The sequence below is a fragment of the Macaca thibetana genome, chromosome 19 (genome assembly GCF_024542745.1).
Source record: "Macaca thibetana thibetana isolate TM-01 chromosome 19, ASM2454274v1, whole genome shotgun sequence".
Lineage (NCBI taxonomy): Eukaryota > Metazoa > Chordata > Mammalia > Primates > Cercopithecidae > Macaca > Macaca thibetana.
Genome location: NC_065596.1, coordinates 1,740,072 through 1,762,361, shown reverse-complemented (window position 1 = coordinate 1,762,361; position 22,290 = coordinate 1,740,072). Strand labels below are relative to the sequence as shown.

The window sequence follows — 22,290 nt, the reverse complement described above, 5'->3', positions numbered from 1 at the left end:
GGGCTCTGCATACATTCTGTATTGCAAAATATGCAGCACTTGTGTGGTGCAGCCCTCCCCCTGTGTTTGAGCTCTTCCCGCTAGAGTGATTGTGACATATAGATCAGCCCACTTATTAGGTTATATAACTTCCCTCTTCATTCTGTTCTTTACCCACACAGAGAATTGTGACATATTTCTAGACCTCTCATGTACAAGATGCTACCCTTTTACCTGGGCCATCCTCTCAGGGGTCATTGCAAGGTATTGCTGGACCTAAAGCCTAGGTGGTGTGACTCTCCTCTGCTGCTTAGCCTTTGCTCGAGGAATAATTGTAATGTTTTCATGGATCCAAGACCTAAATGATGTGACTATCATCTCTTGCCTGAGCCCTGAATACATTGTGTATTGTGACATATGGCTATGTCCAACATCTAGATGTTAAGACTCTCTTGCATGGGCCCTGCCAACAGAAGGCATTATGACATATCTCTGGCTGCATCAATTATTTGATGTGACTCTGCTGTTTTACGTGGACTTTGCCCATAGAAGAGGTAGTGACATATTTCTGGGCCAAGCAGCTAGGTGTTGTGACTCTTCTCTTTCGCCTGTGCCAGGCCCACAGAAGGAATAATGAACTATCACTGGGCCCAGCACACAAGCAATGTCATTCCTCTGCCTGGTTATTGCTCACAAGGGCCATGGTGACGTATCTCTGGGCTCATGACCTACATGATTTGATTCTCATTTTCTTTGTTGGACCTGTCCACAGTGGAAATTATGACATATTGCTTGCTGCAGCACCTACATAATATTACTCTCCACTTTTGCTGAGCCCTGCCCACTGGTGTGATTGTGACAGATAAGTGAGCACTGACCCTACATTATGTGATGCATCTCTTTTTTTCTAGCCCTACTGCCAGGGACATTGCCCCATATTTCTTCACCTCACCAAGGTGATGTGACACTTCTGCCTAGGCCTTTCTCTCAGGAAGTATTGTGACAAATTGTTGTACCTGGTACCTAAGTAATGTGACTCTTCTCTACTTATTGGGCTCTGCTCAAGGAGGCATTGCGATGTATCCCTGGACACAGGACCTAGGGGATGTTACTCTCCTCTCCTGCCTGGGCCCAGTACACATTGGGTATAGTAATATATGGCTGAACCCAACAAGTAGGTGATGTGACTCTTTTCCATGAGCCTTGAAGACAGGGGTATTAGATGATACTGTTTATTCATCACCTAGGAGATGTGACACATTTTTGTTGCCTGGGACCTGCCAAATAAGATTGTGATATACCATTTGACCCGGCATCGAGGCAAGGTGAGTCTCTCTCTCTCTTTTTTTTTTTTTTTTTTTTTTTTTTTTTTGGCCTGGTCCCCACATGTTTTGGGTTTTGTGACATATCACTGGGCCCAATACCTAGAAAGTAGAAGGCTCCTGCCTGGGGCTGTCCACAGTGGACCTGGTGACATATCTCTGCATTCATCATCTGAGAGATGTGGCTGTCTTCTTCTGCCTGCACACTGCCTACAGGAAAGACAGTGACATATTGCTGGCCTCAGCAAACAGATGATGAGTCTCTTGTAATTGGGCCTTGCCCACAGAAAGCATTTTGACACATCACTGGGCCCATTACCGAGGTGAGGTGACTCTGCAGCCTGCACCCAGCTTTCAGGAGGGGATTGTAACATATTCCTGGCTGAGTACCCAGGTGATGTGACTCTTCTGCCTGGTCCCTTGTGTCAGGGAATATTGTGACATATTCCTGGCCCAGAACACAGGTGATGTGACCCTCCTGTTTGCTTCCTACACACAGGTAAGACTGTGACAAATATCTTGGTCCAGCCAGCAGTTGCAATGGTGACTGTCATACCACACACCAGCTAATAGAAAAGACACTGTCTGTTTTAGCTGGAATTAGAGAAACAGGTAAGATCCCATGTGTCCTCTTTTATGAAGGTATAGAAAATTACCACTTTCTCACACACTGTATAAAGCCCTAGTGTGGAAAAAAATGTCATCACAGACCCCAGCATCCAAATGAGTTTGTGTTTCTCATCCTACTATCCATCAGGATTTTCACCCTTCCACATGGACAGAGCCCACAGGTGAGATCCTGAATCTCACAGGTTGACACAGTCCACAGCTGGAATTGTTTCTGTCATATGCTACAGTTGACGGTGACTCATTTCTAAACCTAGTTCATTGGTAGGTAAGGAAACTTTCATTTGGACCCAGCCAATTGGAGAGAAGTTGACTCTGAGACTAGAGGTTAGGATACAAATTATAACCATGGGTCCCACCAGCACGGAGGTCTCTGATCATATTGAGACTCTCATGCATAAAGCCCTCAGGTGCTACAAAGAATTTCCTGACAAGGCACAGCCCAGGTGAGATTTTAACACTTGTATGCACATCCAGTTGACAATATTGCCATACTGCCACATGAACACGGCCAACTTTTGAGGTTCTGAATGTCACATTTGGAGATGGTCAAAACTTGAAAGAGTGACTGTTACATGTGGATCCAGTGCACAGGTGGGCTGGTGACTCTCAGATCAAGACTCAGCACACCTGTGAGGCTGTGACTCTACTAAGGAGGTTTAGTGCACTGAAGAAAGCGAGCTTCTCGTGCAAAGGCCTAGTCCATTAAGATTGTGACTTGGCCAGACGTGATGGCTCACGCCTATAATCCTAACACTTTGGGAGGCTAAGGCAGGTAGATCACCTGAGGTCAAGAGTTTGAAACAAGACTGACCAATATGGTAAAACCCCGTCTCTACTAAAGATACAAAAATTAACTGGACGTGATGACGTGAGCCTGTAGTCCCAGCTTCTCAGGAGGCTGAGACAGGAGAATCACTTGAACCTGGGAGGCGGAGGTTGCAGTGAGCCAAGATCATGCCACTGTACTCCAGCCTGGGTGACAGAGTGACATCCCATCTCAAAAAAAAAAAAAAAAGATTGTGACTCATGTACTTAGACTTAACATAGAGGAGATGTTGACTCCCATACTTAGAACTGGTTCATATGCAAGAATTTTGATTTTATGTCTGTATCATTCTGCATCTGAGATTGTGTGACATATGCCTCTATCCAGCAACTAAGTGATTTGACCCTTCTGCCTGTGCCCATCCCACAGATGGAATTTTGACATCTTGCTAAACCCAGCACCTTCATGATGGGACGCTAGTCCACTGCCTTGGCACTGCCCACAGACAGCACTGACATATCACTGTCACTAGGCCTTATATCCAGTTACTGTGAGTCTACCCTTGTCTTTTGTCACGGTGCACAGAAGGCATTGTGATGTAGCACTGGGCCCCACACCCAGGTTATGTGATTCTCCTGCCTGTACCCTTCCCAAATGACCCATTGTGATATATTACTGGGTCCAAAACCCAGGTGATGTAACTCTCCTGCCTGGGCCTTGCCTTCAGGAGGCATTGTGACATCTCTGCACCCATTAGCCAGGTGATGTGACTCACTTCTGCCTGATCTCTGCTCACAGGGAATATTGTGACCTATCACTGGGCCCAGCATTGAGTTGATGTGAATCTTCTATTCTTTTTAGGTTCTGCTTGCAGGACAGATTGTGATGTGTCTCTGGACCCAACAATAAGGTGATGTTACCCTTTTGCCTTGGTCCTGACTTCAGAAAGCTTTGTGACATATTGCTGGGCTCAGCATCAAGATGATGTGAGTCTCTTCCCTGGACCTTGCCCACAGGGGGGCCCTGTGACATATCTCTAAGTTAATGAACTATTTGCTGTGACTCTTCTCATTTACTTGGGCTTTGCCATTAGAAGAGATTGTGACATGTCTCTGATTCCAGCACCTAGGTGTTGTGACTCTCCTCGTTTGCCTGTGCTATGCCCACAACAGTTAGAGTGAATTATCCCTAAGCCCTACACACAGGCGATGTCCTTCTACTGCCTGGCCATTGCCCACAGGGGTCACTGCAACGTATCTCTGGGCCCATTACCTAGATGGTATAATTCTCCTTATTTTTCTGCTTCGGTCCCCAGTGGGGATTGTGGCATATCCCTTCAACCAATATTTATGTGATGTGATTCTCCTCTCATGCCTGGACTCTGAAATCTGTTGTAATTTTGACATAGAGCTGGTCTCATCTGTCTAGATTATGTGACAGGTTATGCGACTCTTTCTTTTCTCCTAAGCCCTACATACAGAAAGAGTTGGTACATATCTCTTGGCCCCTCACCAAAAATGATGGAATTCTTATTCTTGGGCCCTTTCTTCAGTGAGTATTGTGACATGTTGATGGACTCAGCACCTAGGTGAGGTAACTCTCTTCTACTTCTTGGGCTCTGACCAAGGAGGTATTGTGATGTATCACTGAGCCCAGCACATAGGTAATGTTATTCTTTTCTCCTGCCTGAGCTCAGTATAAATTGTGTACTGTGATATATGACCTATCTTAACAACGATGAGACGCACCTCTTCTGCAAGAGCCCTGCCCACAGGGGTATTACACCATAATTTTTTAACATATCACTTGGCCCAGCACCTATGTGATGTGACTCCTTTATCCCAGACCCCAAATATTTGGTGTATTGTGAAATAACGTCAGGTCCAACACCTAGAAAATAAGAGGTTCCTGCCTGGGAACTGCCCATAGGGGGCCTTGTGATATATATCTGCATACGCTACCTAGGAAATGTGATTCTTATTTTCTGCCTGGATCCTCCAACAGAAAAGATTATGACGTATCACTGGACCCTGCAACAAGGTGATGAGGCCCTTTTGACAGGGTCTTGAATACATAGATCATTGTGACATATTGCTGAGCCCTGAGAGAAGATTGTGACATACATCTGGCCCCAAACCCAGGTAATGTTACTCTCCTGCTTACTCCTAAACCAGAGGGGTATTGTGACATATATCTTGGCCCATCTCACAGGTGTGATGATGACTGTCATACCTTGAACTAGCCAATAAGAAAGATAACTAGGCTTAGGGAAAAGGTAAGATCCTGGGTGTCCTCTTTGTATGAAGATCACAGAGGTTTACCACTCTCTTGCATATTGTGTAAAGCCCTCATGTGGTACAGAGAGTGTCATCACAAGTCCAAGGACACAGGAGATACAGTGTTTCTGGTATACACACTCTGTCAATCCTTAAAATAGTCATCCTCACACATGGACACAACCCACTGGTGACATTCTGAATCTCACGCATAGACACAGTCTACAGATGGAATTGTGTCAGTCATATGTTAACGTCTGGCCACATATGAGATTAGTGACCCATTTCTAAACCCAGCTCATAGGCAGATGAGTACTCTTCTATTTAGACCCAGCCAACTGGGGAAGTGTTGACTCTCACACCTGAGCTTAGAATGACACACGCAATCATGGGTCCATATCAGCATAAAGGTCTTAATACAGATTGCAACTCTCATGCATATCATATTGTACTAGTTCATTTTCACACTGCTATAAAGAACTCCTCAAGACCAGGAAATTTATGTAGAAAAGAGGTTTAATTGACTCACAGTTCCACATGGCTGAGAAGGCCTCAGGGAATATATAATCATGGCAGAAGGGGAAGCAGGGACCTTCCTCACAAGGTGGCAGGAGGGAGAAAGTGATGAAGGAGGAACTTCCAACACTTAAAACCATCAGATCTCCGAGAACTCACTCACTTTCACGAAAACAGCATAGGGGAAACTGCCCCATGATCCAATTACCTTCCTCCCTTAACACGTGGAGATTACAATTGTAGATGAGATTTGGGTGAGGACATAGAGCCAAACCATGTATCTCATAACTTCTTTGAGTGGTACAGAGAGTGCACTAACAGAGCCCAGCTTAAAGGTGAGATTGTAACACTAGTAAGAGACACAGTCAAGAGTAAAGATTGGCCGGGCGCGGTGGCTCACGCCTGTAATCCCAGCACTTTGGGAGGCCGAGGCGGGCGGATCACAAGGTCAGGAGATCGAGACCACGGTGAAACCCCGTCTCTACTAAAAATACAAAAAATTAGCCGGTCGCGGTGGCGGGCACCTGTAGTCCCAGCTACTCAGGAGGCTGAGGCAGGAGAATGGCGTAAACCCAGGAGGCGGAGCTTGCAGTGAGCCGAGATCGCGCCACTGCACTCCAGCCTGGGCGACAGAGCGAGACTCCGTCTCAAAAAACAAACAAAAAAAAAAAAAAAAAAAAAAAAAGAGTAAAGATTGTTGTCCTCTCACATGAGCATGGCCCACTGTTGAGGTTTTGAATCTTATATCTAGAGGCAGTCAAGAGTTGCAATGTTGACTCTCATACATGGATTTGTTATGCATGGGTTCGGTGACCCTCAAACCATCATTTAGCACACGTGTCAGGCTGTGACTTATCTAAGGGGACACAATGCCCAGAAAACATTGAGAAGTTGCTGCACAGATCCAGTTCACAATTGAGATTGTGACTCGTGTGTTTCACACAACATACAAGACATGTTGACTCTCAGACCTAGAACCAGGACATGTGAGAGACTCGTAATCTCATCCCTGGATTTTTTTTGAAGGTGAGATTGTGACATACACCTCTGTCAAATACCTGATTTGACTCTCCTGCCTGGGCTCGGTTCACAAATAGAATCGTGATATATAGTTGGACCCAGCACCCAGGTGAGATGACTCTATTCTCAAGCCTTGGTGCTTCTTACAGAAGGCATTGTGACATACCACTGGGACTTGTACTCAGGTGATATAAGTTTTCTCTCCTACTTTGGTGTTGCCCACAAGGCGCATTCTGACATATTGCTCATTTTAACACCCGGGTGATGTGACTCTTCTGCCTGGGCCCAGCCTAAAGGGGAGATGGTGACAACTCTCTGCACTCATCACCCAGGTAATGTACTCTTGCCTGGTTTCTGCTCACAGGAGAGAGGGTGACATATCTCTGAGCTCAGCACCTAGCTAATGTGACACTTCTCTTCTTCCTAGGTTCTGCCCACAGGGGAGATTTTTGCACATATGTTGGGCCCAGCTTTAAGATGTTACTCATTTGCCTTGGCCCTGTCTTCAGAAGGCATTTTGACCTATTGCTGGGCCCAGGACCAAGGTGATGTGACTTTCTTGCCTTGACTCTGTCAAGAGGAAACATCATGACATATCTCTGGGTCCATAAAATATTTGATGTGTCTTTTTTTTCTTACCAGGGTTTTGCTTATAGAAGAGATTGTTACATATCTCTGTGCCCAGCATCTAAATGATGTGACTCTCCTCATCTGCCTGGGCCATGTCCACAGATGAAAACTTGACTTTTCCCTGGGCCCAGCACACAGGCAATTGGATTTATTTCTCCTAGTCTCTTTCTACAGGGGGCATTGTGAAGTGTCTCTTAGCCCATCAACTATTTGATGTAAATCTCTTCTATTACCTGGGCTTTGCCCATAGGGGATGTTGTAACATATCTCATGGCCCAGCATGTAGGAGATGATACTCTACTCTGATTGTTACATATTGCTTTGCTCAGCACCTACTTGATGTGACCCTCCTCTCATGCACTGTCCCTGCCCCTTGGGGTGATTGTGACATATAGCTGGCGGTAGCCCCTAGGTTATGTCACTTTCCTCTTCTTCCTGAGCCCTACCTACAGAAGGCATTGTGCCGTATCTCTGGGGCTCTGACTTAGGTGATGTGGCTCTCCTGCTTTGGTCCTCCTCTCAGAAAGTATTGTGATGTATTGCTGGACCTAGAACCTAGGTGATGTGACTCTCCTCTACTGTTTGAACTCTGCCCAAGAAGAGATTGCGATGTATCACTGGGCCCAGCACCCTGCTCTCTCCTGAGCACTACATATATTGTGTCTGGAGACATATGGCTGGATCCAAAACCAAAATAATGCAACTCTTTTGCATTGACAATGTCCACAGGTGTATTACCACATATCTTTTTTTTTTAGCTCTGAAATTGAGCTCTGAAATTATCTGGATCTTTGTGCCCATCTCTCCTATTGAGTTTAAACTTTAATCCAAAAGCCATGAAAATAGTCATCATTACTAAACACCACAAATTAATAACTTTTTTCATCTCCTCCTTTTCTCTTCCTCCTTTCCATCTTCTCCTTTCCTCTTCCTCTTCTGCTCCTCCCCTCATCCTTCTCCTCCTCTCCTCCTCTCCTCTTCCTCTCTACTCCTCCCCTCCTCCCCCTTTTTTCTCCTCTTCTCCTCTTTGTCTCCTCCTCTTCCTCCTCTCCTCATCTTCTCCTCTTTCTCTCTTCCTCCTCCTCTCCTTTTCTTCCCTCATCTTTCTCTCCTCCTCCTTCTCTCCTCTTCCTCCTCTACTCCTCCTCCTTCTCCTTTCCCCCCTCTTCCTTTTCTTTTTCTCCTCCTCCTTCTCCCCTTCTACTTCTCTTCTTCTCCTCTTTCTCCCCTCCTCCTTCTCCTCCTCTCCTCCTCCTCCACTGTTCCTCCCACTTCTCCTCTTCTCCTCTTCTCCATTTCCTCTTCCTCCTCCTCTCTTCCTCCTCTTCCACTGGTCCTCCTCCATTTCTCCTCTCCTCCTCCTCTCATTTTATCCTTTATTTCATCCTCCTCTCCTTCTCCTACTCTTTTCTTCCTCCTCCCTCTCCTTCTACTTTCTTTCTCCTCTTTCTCCTTTCCTCCTCCTTCTCCTCTCCTTCTGCTCTCATCCTCCTCCTCCTTCTCTTCTTCTCCTCCTCCTTTTTCTCATCTCCTACTCTGTTCCTCCTCATATCCTCTTCTCCTCCTCATTCTGCTCTCCTCCTTTTCCCCCTAAACCTTTCTTCCTACTACTACTCATCTTTTACTTTGCCTCCTCTCCTACTCCTTCTCAGCCTCCTCTCCTCAACTCCTCCTCTTCTCCTCTCCTCCTTTCCTTTTCTTCCTCCTCCTCTCCTCCTCCTTCTCTCCTCTTCCTCATCCTTTCCTTCTTCTCTCCTTTTCTCCTCCTACTCCTCCTTCTCGTCTCCCTCTCCTCCCTCCTCCTCTCCTCCTCCTGCAATTTCTCTCCTCCTTCTCTTCCTCTCTTCATCTCCTCTTCCTCCTCCACTCCTTCTTTTCCTCTCTTCCTCCTCTGCTTTTCCTACTTCTCCCCTCCTCCTTCTCCATGTTTCCTCTTCCTCCTCCACTCCTCCTCCTTCTCCTCTCCTGCTCTCCTTTTCCTCCTCCTTCTTCTCCTGTCCTCCTCCTACTCCTCTTTCTACTCTCCTCCTCCTTTTTCTCCTCTCCTAGTCCCCCCAATCTCCTCCCCCCTTTTCTCCTCCTCTCCTCCTCCTTCTCTCTTCCTCCTTGCCTTTTTCTCCTCTCCATCTCCTCTTCTCCTGCTCCTCCTTCTCCTCTCATCCTCCCCTCCTTCTTCTTTTTCCCTCCTCCTACTTCTCTCCTATTCCACCTCCATTTCTCCTCTCCACCTCCTTCTCTCTCCTCTTCCTCCTCCTCTCTTCCTTCTTCTCCTCTCCTCCTCCACCTCCTCCTCCTCTTCTACTTATTTTCCTATTTTCCCCTCACCTCCTTTTCTTCTCCTCCTCCTCTCCTCCTTTTCCTCTCCTTCTCCTCTCCTGCTCCTCCTCCTCCTCCTCTTCTCTTCTCCTTCTTTTCCTTTCCTCTTCTCCTCCTCCTTCCCCTCCATCTCCTTTCCTACTTCTCTTTTTCCTCTCCTCCTCCTTCTCCTCTTCCTCTCCTCCTCCCATCCTCCCCTACTTCCTCCTTCTTCTCCTTCTCTCCTTCTTCCCTGTTTATTTCCTCCTCTCATCCTCCTCCTCCCCTCCTCCTCCTCTCTTCCTTTTCTCCCTCTTCTCCTCCTGCTCTTCTCCTTCTCCCCTCCTCCTTTTTCTCCTCATCCTCCTCTCCTCTGCTCCTCTCTTTTTCTCTCCTCCTTCTCCTCTCCTCCTTCTCATCTCTTCCTTTACTCCCTCTCTTCCTTTTCTTTTCCTCTTCATCCTTCTCCTCCCATCCTTCTTCTCCTCTTTCTCTCCTACTCCGCTTCCTCCTTCCCTCCTTTTACTCTCCTCCTCTCCTTCTAGTCCTCCTCTTTGTCTCCTTCTCTTTTCCTCCTCCTTCTCCTTCTCTTTTCCTCCTCCTCCTCCTTCTCTTTTCTTCCTCCTCTCTCCTTCTCCTCTCTTTGTCCCAGCTTCCTTTTCCTCCTCTCTTCTCCTGGTTCCATTGTCCCCCTCTGATTTTCTTTCTCCACTTCCTCTGTTCTTACTATCTTTTTCTCATTTTCTCCTCCTCTGCTCTTGTTCTTCTTGTTTCCTCCTCCCTTTTTCTGTCTTCCTTTTCCTCTTCTCATTTACTTCTCCCCTTCTTTTTTCCTCTTCCCTATCTCCACTCCTCCACTGCTACTACTCCTCTTACAGAGCCACTTGCCCATGCCAATCAGCATCCAGCGCACGTAGTGGCAGCCTCTGCAGCACTGTGCTAGCAAGACGTGATGTGCATCTATATTAGCTTGTGGAGGGTAGGAATCCGGCCCAACCCCGGCGGCAGAGTTTGTTTATTTATTTATTTATTTAATGAGAAAGGGTCTTGCTCTATCACCTAGATTGAAGTGCAGTGGCACAAGATTATGACTCACTGTAGTCTCAAGAGTTCATCTCACCTCAGCCTCCCGAGTAGCTGGGAATACAGGCGTGGCGCATCACACCTGACTAAATGTTTTTTATAGTGACGGGGTCTCACCGCATTGTCCAGGCTGATCTGAAATTTCTGGGCCCAAGTGCTCTGCCTGCCTTGGCCTCCCGGAATAATGGGGTGAATTCATTTGTTATAGTACCGCCAGGACTCGGAAGGTGCAGCCTTGAATTACAGAAACATCTTCCCGACGCTGCTCACCATCTTCTGCCCTCTGTCTCCCAGCATCCTTCCCCTGTGGAATGAGGAACTTTCCTCCTGTGGTCTTTCCAAGCCCTTTCTGGAAGGGAAGCCTGGAAACTAGAGCTTCTGCTTTCCCCTGAAGCCACAAAGCACTGGGGCTGCCAGTCATGAGGTGGCCTCCCGGGGTGCTCTCACCAGGGTATTTGGTAGAAGCCCCTGCCGCACGCTACTCTGTGGATTTGATCTTCCTGGGCAGAGGACACTGGCATCTAGGGGGCAGCAGGCACCCTTCCACCCTGGCCTTTTCCTGGCTGGCGGTTGTGGTGTGGCCGACTACCACCTAAGGCGCTCAGGAAAGAAGGGTGCCAGGGCCTTACCATGGGGGCGCCTATCGTTCCTCTCCCTTCTGTTGGAGGGGATCCATCCAACAGATGGGATCCATCAGTGTGGCGTGCACCTTCCTTGCGTGAGTCGGGGGCTGGGAGCCAGGAGCCACTGTGAGTCCAGGAAAAAGGCAAGGGGGGCTTCTCCCGCTGGAACAATTTGTGGCTAGTTCCAGTGCTTCCCTTCCTCCTCCCACATCAGCCCTCATCATACTGTGGCTTCCTCTGCCCCCAGCACCAGCCTCGCCTAGGTCCCCTCCCCACATCCCACTCGCGTCTCTTAGGAAATCGCAACCCTAATGTTTGCTAAGGAGCAGGGGAGGTCCTTCCCTTTGCCAACGCCCTCCCTGGGAAGCAGCGCGTTTTCTGGGCCGAGGGCACATCGAGGATGTGCCCTGCTCCTTGGCCAAGGATGAGGACGGGGCGCGGCGTCCGATTCCACTGCCTGGTGGGACCACGTCCTTTCCAGGCAGGGCGGAGACATGCAGTGCGCGGGGACCCAGCTCGGCGCAGAACGCGATGGCCATTGGGCGACTTGGTAGCGGCCTCGTGCCCTGGCCACGCTCCTCAACGCTGCATCCCTGAAAGGTTATAATGAGGAGGAAAGACTTTTTTCCTGCTCAGCGGATTTGTCCTCCCTCTCTCCTTACTGGTTAGGAGGTAGAACAGGAGCCCAGATCCGGGGCAGCAGTTCACACTCCATTACAAAACTCTACGCAGCTTCCAAGCTAGCAACAGCACACATTGGGGGAACGTTCGAGGGATTTTCTTCTTCTTTTGTGGGTGGTAATGTTAGTGGTTATGGAGAGAGAGAGAAGGGTGAATAAAAAGTGTAACTATTTGGTAGGTTGAAAAACCTGTCTGGGATTTTCATTAATAAAAAGTTGAACCCTCATTCTTGTTTATGAGTTTAGATTTAAGTTTAGCCCTTTCAAAGTCAATGGAAACAGTTTTCCTGTTAGGTAAGAAAGCTGAAAATAGTGAGACACTTCTGTCTGGAGGAAACAAAAATGATCTCTGCAAAGGCAAGATTGCCAGTGCATCCCCATATATTTGAGAGTTTTTTCCTTTTTTAGAAATGTAGTGGTCTCTGAACCTATGCACAATGATGCTGAAGTATATTTAATAGAAGTGGAAGGTGAGAAAAAGTGAATTGCAAAAAGAATGTGATTTTGCTTTCATTTTTTACACCCATGAAAAGCATTCTGTAAATTTGATGCTTTTTCAAGTAGGCAGGTATCGTTTCTAAACCATATTTTAATCAGTGAGTCTGTTAGAGACCAAAGTCTTGGCTAAAATCTCTTTGGAAACACACACAAAAGAACGCTTAGTTCTGTGCTGCCTTCAAGAGTCCCAGAACTTCTGCAGGAATGGGTATGAATTCCTTCAAAAAGAACTTGTGCTCCATTTCAGGTAAACGAAGCTGCACTGTCTTATCAGTCTGAAAAATATTTCTGGCCGGGCACGGTGGCTCACGCCTGTAATCCCAGCACTTTGGGAAGCTGAGGTGGGCGAATCATGAGGTCAGGAAATCAAGACCATCCTGAGTAACACGGTGAAACCCCGTCTCTACTAAAAAATGAAGAAGAAAAGAAGGAGAAGGAGAAGGAGAAGGAGAAGGAGGAGGAGGAGGAGAAGAAGGAGAAGGAAAGAAAGAAGAAGATAGCGGGTCGTGATGGCGGGAGCCTGTAGTCCCAGCTACTCATGAGGCTGAGACAGGAGATTGGCGTGAACCCAGGAGGCGGAGCTTGCAATGAGCGGAGTTCGCGCCACTGCAATCCAGCCTGGATGAGAGAGAGATAGTCGGTCTCAAAAAAAAAAAAAAAAAAAAAAAAAAAAAAAAAAGAAAGAAACAAAATTGCTAAACTGGCTGTATATTAGGATATCTTGTTTTTAAAGGATTTGCTGGATGTATGAAACTTTTAAGAAATGAAATGCTACTGATGCTTATGGATATATGGACTATCATTCTCTGGGGTTTTCTACATGCCGCTCTATTTCTCATCAGAAATTCAGACTCTAAGCCCTTAGTGTGGCAAACACGTGTTTGTTATGTGATGGTAAACATTCATCTCACTAAGTTGGTAAAGGTGGTACATTCATACCTAACTTGTTACACCATCCAAGTGATTGTTTGATGAAAGGGTTTTCTATTTTATGTTACTTCAGGCAGACTCCGGAGGTCTTATTTGCATCTGACACAAGTACAGCATGTTAAAGAAGAAAAAAAACAAACTTCACCTTATTATTCCTGCATTAGATCAAAAGCTGTTTATTGGCTACCTGGTGTATGCCAGAACTGTACAACATAGGTGTCCTGGTAATAAATGTAGTTGCCATCCGGGCATGGTAGCTCGCACCTGTAGTCCCAGCATTTTGGGAGACTGAGGCGCGCAAATCCGCTGAGGCAAGCCCATGCCATCACCAGCCCCGGGTATGCCTGACCATTGAGGTCCAGGAAGTTAACTGTCTCCTGGACACTGGCGTGTCCTTCTCAGTCTTACTTTCCTGTTCCGGACAACTGTCCTCCAGATCTGTCGCTATCCAAGGGGTCATAGGACAGGCAGTCACTAGATACTTCTCCCAGCCACTAAGTTGTGACTGGGGAACTTTACTCTTTTCACATACCTTTCTAATTATGCCTGAAAGACCCACTCATTTGTTAGAGAGAGACATCCTAGCAAAAGCAGGAGCCACGATACACTAGAATTAGAATGAAAAAGGATAAATATATATACAAACTCTAAGTATGTTTACCTAGACCTCCATGCTCCCACAGCAATATGGAGAAAAAGGGAATTCCTAACTTCCGAGGGAACACCTATCAAACATCAGGAAGCCATTAGGCCCCAAAATTCTCCTTACCTCTGAGCCTACATCCTCCGATCCCTGCCTAAAGATAATTTTATAGGGAAGGGGATTTGCTTGTGTCTCTCTAAGTGACAATCAGATGCCTATGTGGGTGCCCACCAAGCATCTAAAGATCTATCGTGAGCCACAGCATCTAGTGGACCTACCTGTACAGTGCGAATTGAAGGTTTGAAAAGCCTCAATTTGCTTTCTCTATACCTTCTGTTAATCAGAAAAGGTCTGTTTCTCATTATCAGTGGCCTCCCGGCCACAACGACAAAAGTTTTTGCTTCTGTTTCAGTAGATTTACTAAAGTAGGGGTGAGGGTATGCTTTTGCTTTTGCAGGAGATGAACAAACCATGTGGACGCCCTCAAGATGTGTATGACCATTGAATGGGAGACTGGAGGGACACATGGATCCCAACTATGGACCGGATTTCCCCAATATGAGCCATGAAACAATTGAATCTGAATGTGAAGATGGAATGAGGACCGACTGGAGTCATGATGATTAATGGACAATGCTTTCTGACTCAGCTCCTCTCTGCCTTGAATACAAGAAATGCTGATAGTTAGGCAGGAATATCATCACCCCTATACAGCACGAAGAAGTTACAGAAGATGGACCTTCATCCTTCTGCAACGCCTCGGATTAAGAGTCCTCTTGTAAAAGGGAAAGGGGAGATTTATAGGAAGCATTCAAGCCAGAGCGACTCCAGTTTGGATAAGGGCTAAGAAAAATAAAGCTGGATCACCAACCATCAATTAAGGGCTACAAAAACCTGCAATCGCCTTGCTCAATTAAAAGAGGCCACCTTTTATGCTGGTAATGATAGCTAGTAATAATGATAGTAATAATGATACCTTCTTTTACAAAAACAGGAGGGGAGCATGTTGGGAAAAAGCTGAGTGTTGGGAGGGAAGCTGAGGCAGGGCTTGCATAATGTCCTCTGGAATGTGTCTAGACTTGCTGGCTCCTTCTGGCCTTCCTAGGCTCCTATTCCCATTATCTCAAGTAGCAGAACATATTCCATATAAATATTAAACCATCGCAGCTATAGATCATGTACCTGATCTTTTGATCTCCACATTCTCACCACCTATTTCTTTGATGGATTAGCAATAAACACCATGGGCTAAACAAGGCCTTCGCAGCCTCCACGATAGAGATGGCCCCCTGGTGTCCCACTTTTTTCTCAGTCTTTTTCTCAATCCTTTGACTCAGCCGAATTTTGTCACCCCCAAGATGTAGTGTTGGGTCTGATCACCCCAACATAAAGTTTGGCCTTTTTGTATGGGAGAGGAATGGAGGATACCAGGAAGAAGGTGACCCGTGGAAGTGACATTTGAGCTAGTATCTGAAGAATAGGTGACAGAAGGAAAAAGAATGCTTTTCAGAGAACAGCGTGGATGTTGGTGCCTCAGTGAGATTGGAATGCTGGATTAAGCATTGTATATGAACAGGGAATGTTTCCTACTCTTTAAAGAGTTATGTATATGTTTTCCATGATTTTAGCTATTTCTCTACTTGTAATGTGTTTTAGTTGGTTAAAAATTATGGCACAGATGAAGCAAGAAAAGTACTTATGTAACTGAGAAACCAATGTTATATTTTTAACTATGAAAATAATTAAATGCCTTTCTCTTATTCTTTTCCTTCTTTTCTTTTATTGATACTAAAAGGCAAAGATTTCTTGTAGATAACCTGAGCTTTTGAATGGTTTTCAGATGAGATGTACACCTACATGTTAAGAGTGTTGAAGTTTGTGTTTGATCTAGGGATGCTTTATCTATTTGACCTGTAAGCATAGGATTCATGAGAAGAGACTTTGGGTAGGAACCAAGCTAGGACTGTCACCATGGCTTAAGCACATCATAACAGTTCTGATGCTACTTAGAAGGATTAAAACTCCTTTTGTAGCCAGATTTTTCAACTCATTTCATAATTGAAACCCCATAAAGAACATGAGTGGTCTTGTGATACCCTTCATGTCTTGGAGATGTATCAATATTTTGCTTCACCAGTAATCTGTGAAAATAAAGTTTATTTAGTAAACAGAAGTTGCTGTTTACCTACTGTATGCTACGCTCTTCACTAGATATGTCAGTGCCCAAGAAAAAGATTTTACTCCTTTCCCGAACAGTGAAACTTATTTCCACAGAGTATGTGTCTAGTCAGCATTTAAATACTACTGATGACAGACTTACTCCCTACTCCTCGGTAGTTCTTGGGTTTCTACTATATTCACTTTTTTTCATAGCAAAGTATTTTTGAAACAAAATAGACAGTGATGTGTTTTCTGCTGAGTTGGTGCACACTGGAAACTGTAATGCAGCATGCTGTTCTGTGCTTTATGCAACTCAGGGAGACAGTGTGCAGTCTGATCCCCAGAGAGTTCCATCAGGACATGCTTTGACTGCTCAGTGAGTGGCCGTCTCCTACTTTGAGATTTCTGCTCCTGAGAAAAAAATATCTGTCTTACTTGGCTGCACAGTCATCTTCTGAGTTGGGCCACCATCTTCTAAGACAATCATACATGAAAAACTTCTTGGGATGCTCATTTTGTGTAACTCCTGTCTCTGATGTCATCCATATGGGTCACCAAAATCTCAGGTGAACCACACTTCTCCAAAGATGGTTCTCTTGTACAGTATCAATTCTGACAGATGTAACCTGAACATCTCTTTGGGCTCCAGGTAGCACTTGTTTCTGTTTTGGGGAGATCATAATTTTTCATCTCTTGCTTGGAAGCATAGATATTTCTGTATCACCACACCATAAATATCATTAGGACAGACACCACACTTTATTCCATTGTTGTATGGCATAAGATAAACTGAATAGAAAGAAATAAAACTTTAAAAAGCCCCCCCTACTCTTCACTTTTTAAAATTGAAATAGCTTGGTGGGGGGTGCAAGCAAGATGGCCAAATAGGGACAGCTCCAGCCTCCAGCTCCCAGTGCGAGCGACACAGAAGACGGGTGATTTCTGCATTTTCAACTGAGGTACCAGGTTCATCTCACTGGGGAGCGCCAGACAATCGGTGCTGGTCAGCTGCTGCAGCCCGACCAGCAAGAGCTGAAGCAGGGCGAGGCATCGCCTCACCTGGGAAGCGCAAGGGGGAAGGGAATCCCTTTAGAAACTGAGACACACAACACCTGGAAAATCAGGTAACTCCCACCCTAATACTGCGCTTTACCAAGGGTCTTAGCAAACCACACAGTGGGAGATTATATCCCACATGTGGCCGGGAGGGTCCCACGCCCACAGAGCCTCCCTCATTGCTAGCACAGCAGTCTGAGATCTAACTGCAAGCCAGCAGTGAGGCTGGAGGAGGGGTGCCCGCCATTGCTGAGACTTAAGTAGGTAAACAAAGCCTCCAGGAAGAAATTCAAAAAATAAGAGCGCATCTCCCCATCCAAAGGAACGCAGCTCATTGCCAGCAACGGATCAAAGCTGGACGGAGAATAACTTTGACGAGATGAGAGAAGAAGGCTTCAGTCCATCAAACTTCTCAGAGATAAAGGAGGAATTACGTACCCAGCGCAAAGAAACTAAAAAGCTTGAAAAAAGACTGGAAGAATTGATAACCAGAATAATTAATGCAGAGAACGCCACAAACGAATGGACAGAGATGAAAACCATGACACGAGAAATACATGACAAATGCACAAGCTTCAGTAACCGACTCGATCAACTGGAAGAAAGAGTATCAGCGATTGAGGATCAAATGAATGAAATGAAGCGAGAAGATAAATCTAAAGAAAAAAGAAGAAAAAGAAATGAACAAAGTCTGCAAGAAGTATGGGATTCTGTAAAAAGACCAAATCTACGTCTGATTGGGGTGCCTGAAAGTGAGGGGGAAAATGGAACCAAGTTGGAAAACACTCTTCAGGATATCATCCAGGAGAACCTACCCAACCTAGTAGGGCAGGCCAATATTCAAATTCAGGAAATACGGAGAACGCCACAAAGATACTCCTCGAGAAGAGCAACTCCGAGACACATAATTGCCAGATTCACCAAAGTTGAAATGAAGGAAACAATCTTAAGGGCAGGCAGAGAGAAAGCTCGGGTTACCAACAAAGGGAAGCCCATCAGACTAACAGCAGATCTCTCAGCAGAAACTCTCCAAGCCAGAAGAGAGTGGGGGTCAATATTCAACATTCTTAAAGAAATGAATTTTAAACCCAGAATTTCATATCCGGCCAAACTAAGTTTCATAAGTGAAGGAGAAATAAAATCCTTTACAGATAAGCAAATGCTTAGAGATTTTGTCACCACTAGGCCTGCCTTACAAGAGACCCTGAAGGAAGCACTAAACATGGAAAGGAACAACCGGTACCAGCCATTGCAAAAACATGCCAAAATGTAAAGACCATCGAGGCTAGGAAGAAACTGCATCAACTAACGAGCAAAATAACAAAATAACCAGTTAATATCATAATGGCAGGATCAAGTACACACATAACAATATTAACCTTAAATGTAAATGGACTAAATGCTCCAATTAAAAGACACAGACTGACAAACTAGATAAAGAGTCAAGACCCATCAGTCTGCTGTATTCAGGAGACCCATCTCATATGCAGAGACACACCTAGGCTCAAAATAAAGGGATGGAGGAAGATCTACCAAGCAAATGGAGAACAAAAAAAAGCAGGGGTTGCAATCCTAGTCTCTGATAAAACAGACTTTAAACCATCAAATATCAAAAGAGACAAAAAAGGCCATTACATAATGGTAAAGGGATCAATTCAACAGGAAGAGCTAACTATCCTAAATATATATGCACCCAATACAGGAGCACCCAGATTCATAAAGCAAGTCCTTAGAGACTTACAAAGAGACTTAAGACTCCCATACAATAATAATGGGAGACTTCAACACTCTACTGTCAACATTAGACAGATCAACGAGACAGAAAGCACCACATCGCACTTATTCCAAAATTGACCACATAATTGGAAGTAAAGCACTCCTCAGCAAATGTACAAGAACACAAATTATAACAAACAGTCTCTCAGACCACAGTGCAATCAAACTAGAACTCAGGACTAAGAAACTCAAGCAAAACCGCTCAACTACATGGAAACTGAATAACCTGCTCCTGAATGATTACTGGGTACACAATGAAATGAAGGCAGAAATAAAGATGTTCTTTGAAACCAATGAGAACAAAGATACAACATACCAGAATCTCTAGGACACATTTAAAGCAGTGTGTAGAGGGAAATTTATAGCACTAAATGCCCACAAGAGAAAGCAGGAAAGATCTAAAATTGACACTCTAACATCACAATTAAAAGAACTAGAGAAGCAAGAGCAAACACATTCAAAAGCTAGCAGAAGGCAATAAATAACTAAGATCAGAGCAGAACTGAAGGAGATAGAGACACAAAAAACCCTCCAAAAAATCAATGAATCCAGGAGTTGGTTTTTTGAAAAGATCAACAAAATTGATAGACCGCTAGCAAGACTAATAAAGAAGAAAAGAGAGAAGAATCAAATAGACGCAATAAAAAATGATAAAGGGAATATCACCACCGACCCCACAGAAATACAAACTACCTTCAGAGAATACTATAAACACCTCCACGCAAATAAACTAGAAAATCTAGAAGAAATGGATAATTTCCTGGACACTTACACTCTCCCAAGACTAAACCAGGAAGAAGCTGAATCCCTGAATAGACCAATAGCAGGCTCTGAAATTGAGGCAAAAATTAATAGCTTACCAACCAAAAAAGTTCAGGACCAGATGGATTCACAGCTGAATTCTACCAGAGGTACAAGGAGGAGCTGGTACCATTCCTTCTGAAACGATTCCAGTCAATAGAAAAAGAGGGAATCCTCCCTAACTCATTTTATGAGGCCAACATCATCCTGATACCAAAGCCTGGCAGAGACACAACAAAAAAAGAGAATTTTAGACCAATATCCCTGATGAACATCGATGCAAAAATCCTCAATAAAATACTGCCAAACCGGATCCAGCAGCACATCAAAAAGCTTATCCACCATGATCAAGTGGGCTTCATCCCTAGGATGCAAGGGTGGTTCAACATACGCAAATCAATAAATGTAATCCAGCATATAAACAGAAGCAAAGACAAAAACCACATGATTATCTCAATAGATGCAGAAAAGGCCTTTGACAAAATTCAACAGTCCTTCATGCTAAAAACGCTCAATAAATTCGGTATTGATGGAACATATCTCAAAATAATAAGAGCTATTTATGACAAACCCACAGCCAATATCATACTGAATGGGCAAAAACTGGAAAAATTCCCTTTGAAAACTGGCACAAGACAGGGATGCCCTCTCTCACCACTCCTATTCAACATAGTGTTGGAAGTTCTGGCTAGGGCAATCAGGAAAGAGAAAGAAATCAAGGGTATTCAGTTAGGAAAAGAAGAAGTCAAATTGTCCCTGTTTGCAGATGACATGATTGTATATTTAGAAAACCCCATCGTCTCAGCCCAAAATCTCCTTAAGCTGATAAGCAACTTCAGCAAAGTCTCAGGATACAAAATTAATGTGCAAAAATCACAAGCATTCTTGTACACCAGTAACAGACAAACAGAGAGCCAAATCATGAATGAACTTCCATTCACAATTGCTTCAAAGAGAATAAAATACCTAGGAATCCAACTTACAAGGGATGTAAAGGACCTCTTCAAGGAGAACTACAAACCACTGCTCAGTGAAATAAATGACGACATAAACAAATGGAAGAACATACCATGCTCATGGATAGGAAGAATCAATATCATGAAAATGGCCATACTGCCCAAGGTTATTTATAGATTCAATGACATCCCCATCAAGCTACCAATGAGTTTCTTCACAGAATTGGAAAAAAACAGCTTTAAAGTTCATATGGAACCAAAAAAGAGCCTGCATTGCCAAGACAATCCTAAGTCAAAAGAACAAAGCTGGAGGCATCACGCTACCTGACTTCAAACTATACTACAAGGCTACAGTAACCAAAACAGCATGATACTGGTACCAAAACAGAGATATAGACCAATGGAACAGAACAGAGCCCTCAGAAATAATACCACACATCTACAGTCAAATGATCTTTGATAAACCTGAGAAAAACAAGAAATGGGGAAAGGATTCCCTATTTAATAAATGGTGCTGGGATAATTGGCTAGCCATAAATAGAAAGCTGAAACTGGATCCTTTCCTTACTCCTTATTCGAAAATTAATTCAAGATGGATTAGAGACTTAAATGTTAGACCTAATACCATAAAAACCCTAGAAGAAAACCTAGGTAATACCATTCAGAACATAGGCATGGGCAAGGACTTCATGTCTAAAACAGCAAAAGCAATGGCAACAAAAGCAAAAATTGACAAATGGGATCTAATTAAACTAAAGAGCTTCTGCACAGCAAAAGAAACTACCCTCAGAGTGAACAGGCAACCTACACAATGGGAGAAAATTTTTGCAATCTACTCACCAGACAAAGGGCTAATATCTAGAACCTACAAAGAACTCCAACAAATTTACAAGAAAAAAACAAACAACCCCATCCAAAAGTGGGCAAAGGATATGAATAGACATTTCTCAAAAGAGGACACTCATAAAGCCAACAGACACATGAAAAAATGCTCATCATCACTGGCCATCAGAGAAATGCAAATCAAAACCACAATGAGATACCATCTCACACCAGTTAGAATGGCAATCATTAAAAAGTCAGGAAACAACAGGTGCTGGAGAGGATGTGGAGAAATAGGAACACTTTTACACTGTTGGTGGGATTGTAAACTAGTTCAACCATTATGGAAAACAGTATGGCGATTCCTCAAGGATCTAGAACTAGAAATACCATATGACCCAGCCATCCCATTACTGGGTATATACCCAAAGGATTCTAAATCATGCTGCTATAAAGACACATGCACACATAGGTTTATTGCGGCACTATTCACAATAGCAAAGACTTGGAATCAACCCAAATGTCCATCAGTGACAGACTGGATTAAGAAAATGTGGCACATATACACCATGGAATACTATGCAGCCATAAAAAAGGATGAGTTTGTGTCCTTTGTAGGGACATGGATGCAACTGGAAACCATCATTCTCAGGAAACTATCACAAGAACAGAAAACTAAACACCGCATGTTCTCACTCATAGGTGTGACCTGAACAACGAGATCACCTGGACTCGGGAAGGGGAACATCACACACCGGGGCCTATCATGGGGAGGGGGGAGCAGGGAGGGATTGCATTGGGAGTTATACCTGATGTAAATGACGAGTT

The 22,290-nt window shown here is 44.5% G+C and overlaps 1 long non-coding RNA gene across 1 annotated transcript; it reads left to right on the top strand.

The window, feature by feature from the left end:
- Positions 1-1,250: 1,250 nt before the first annotated feature.
- LOC126942412 (uncharacterized) lies at positions 1,251-5,153 on the top strand. Its single transcript, XR_007721557.1, has 4 exons — positions 1,251-1,304; positions 1,801-1,913; positions 3,559-3,683; positions 4,702-5,153. It is a non-coding gene; the product is annotated as an uncharacterized LOC126942412 (long non-coding RNA).
- Positions 5,154-22,290: the final 17,137 nt, after the last annotated feature.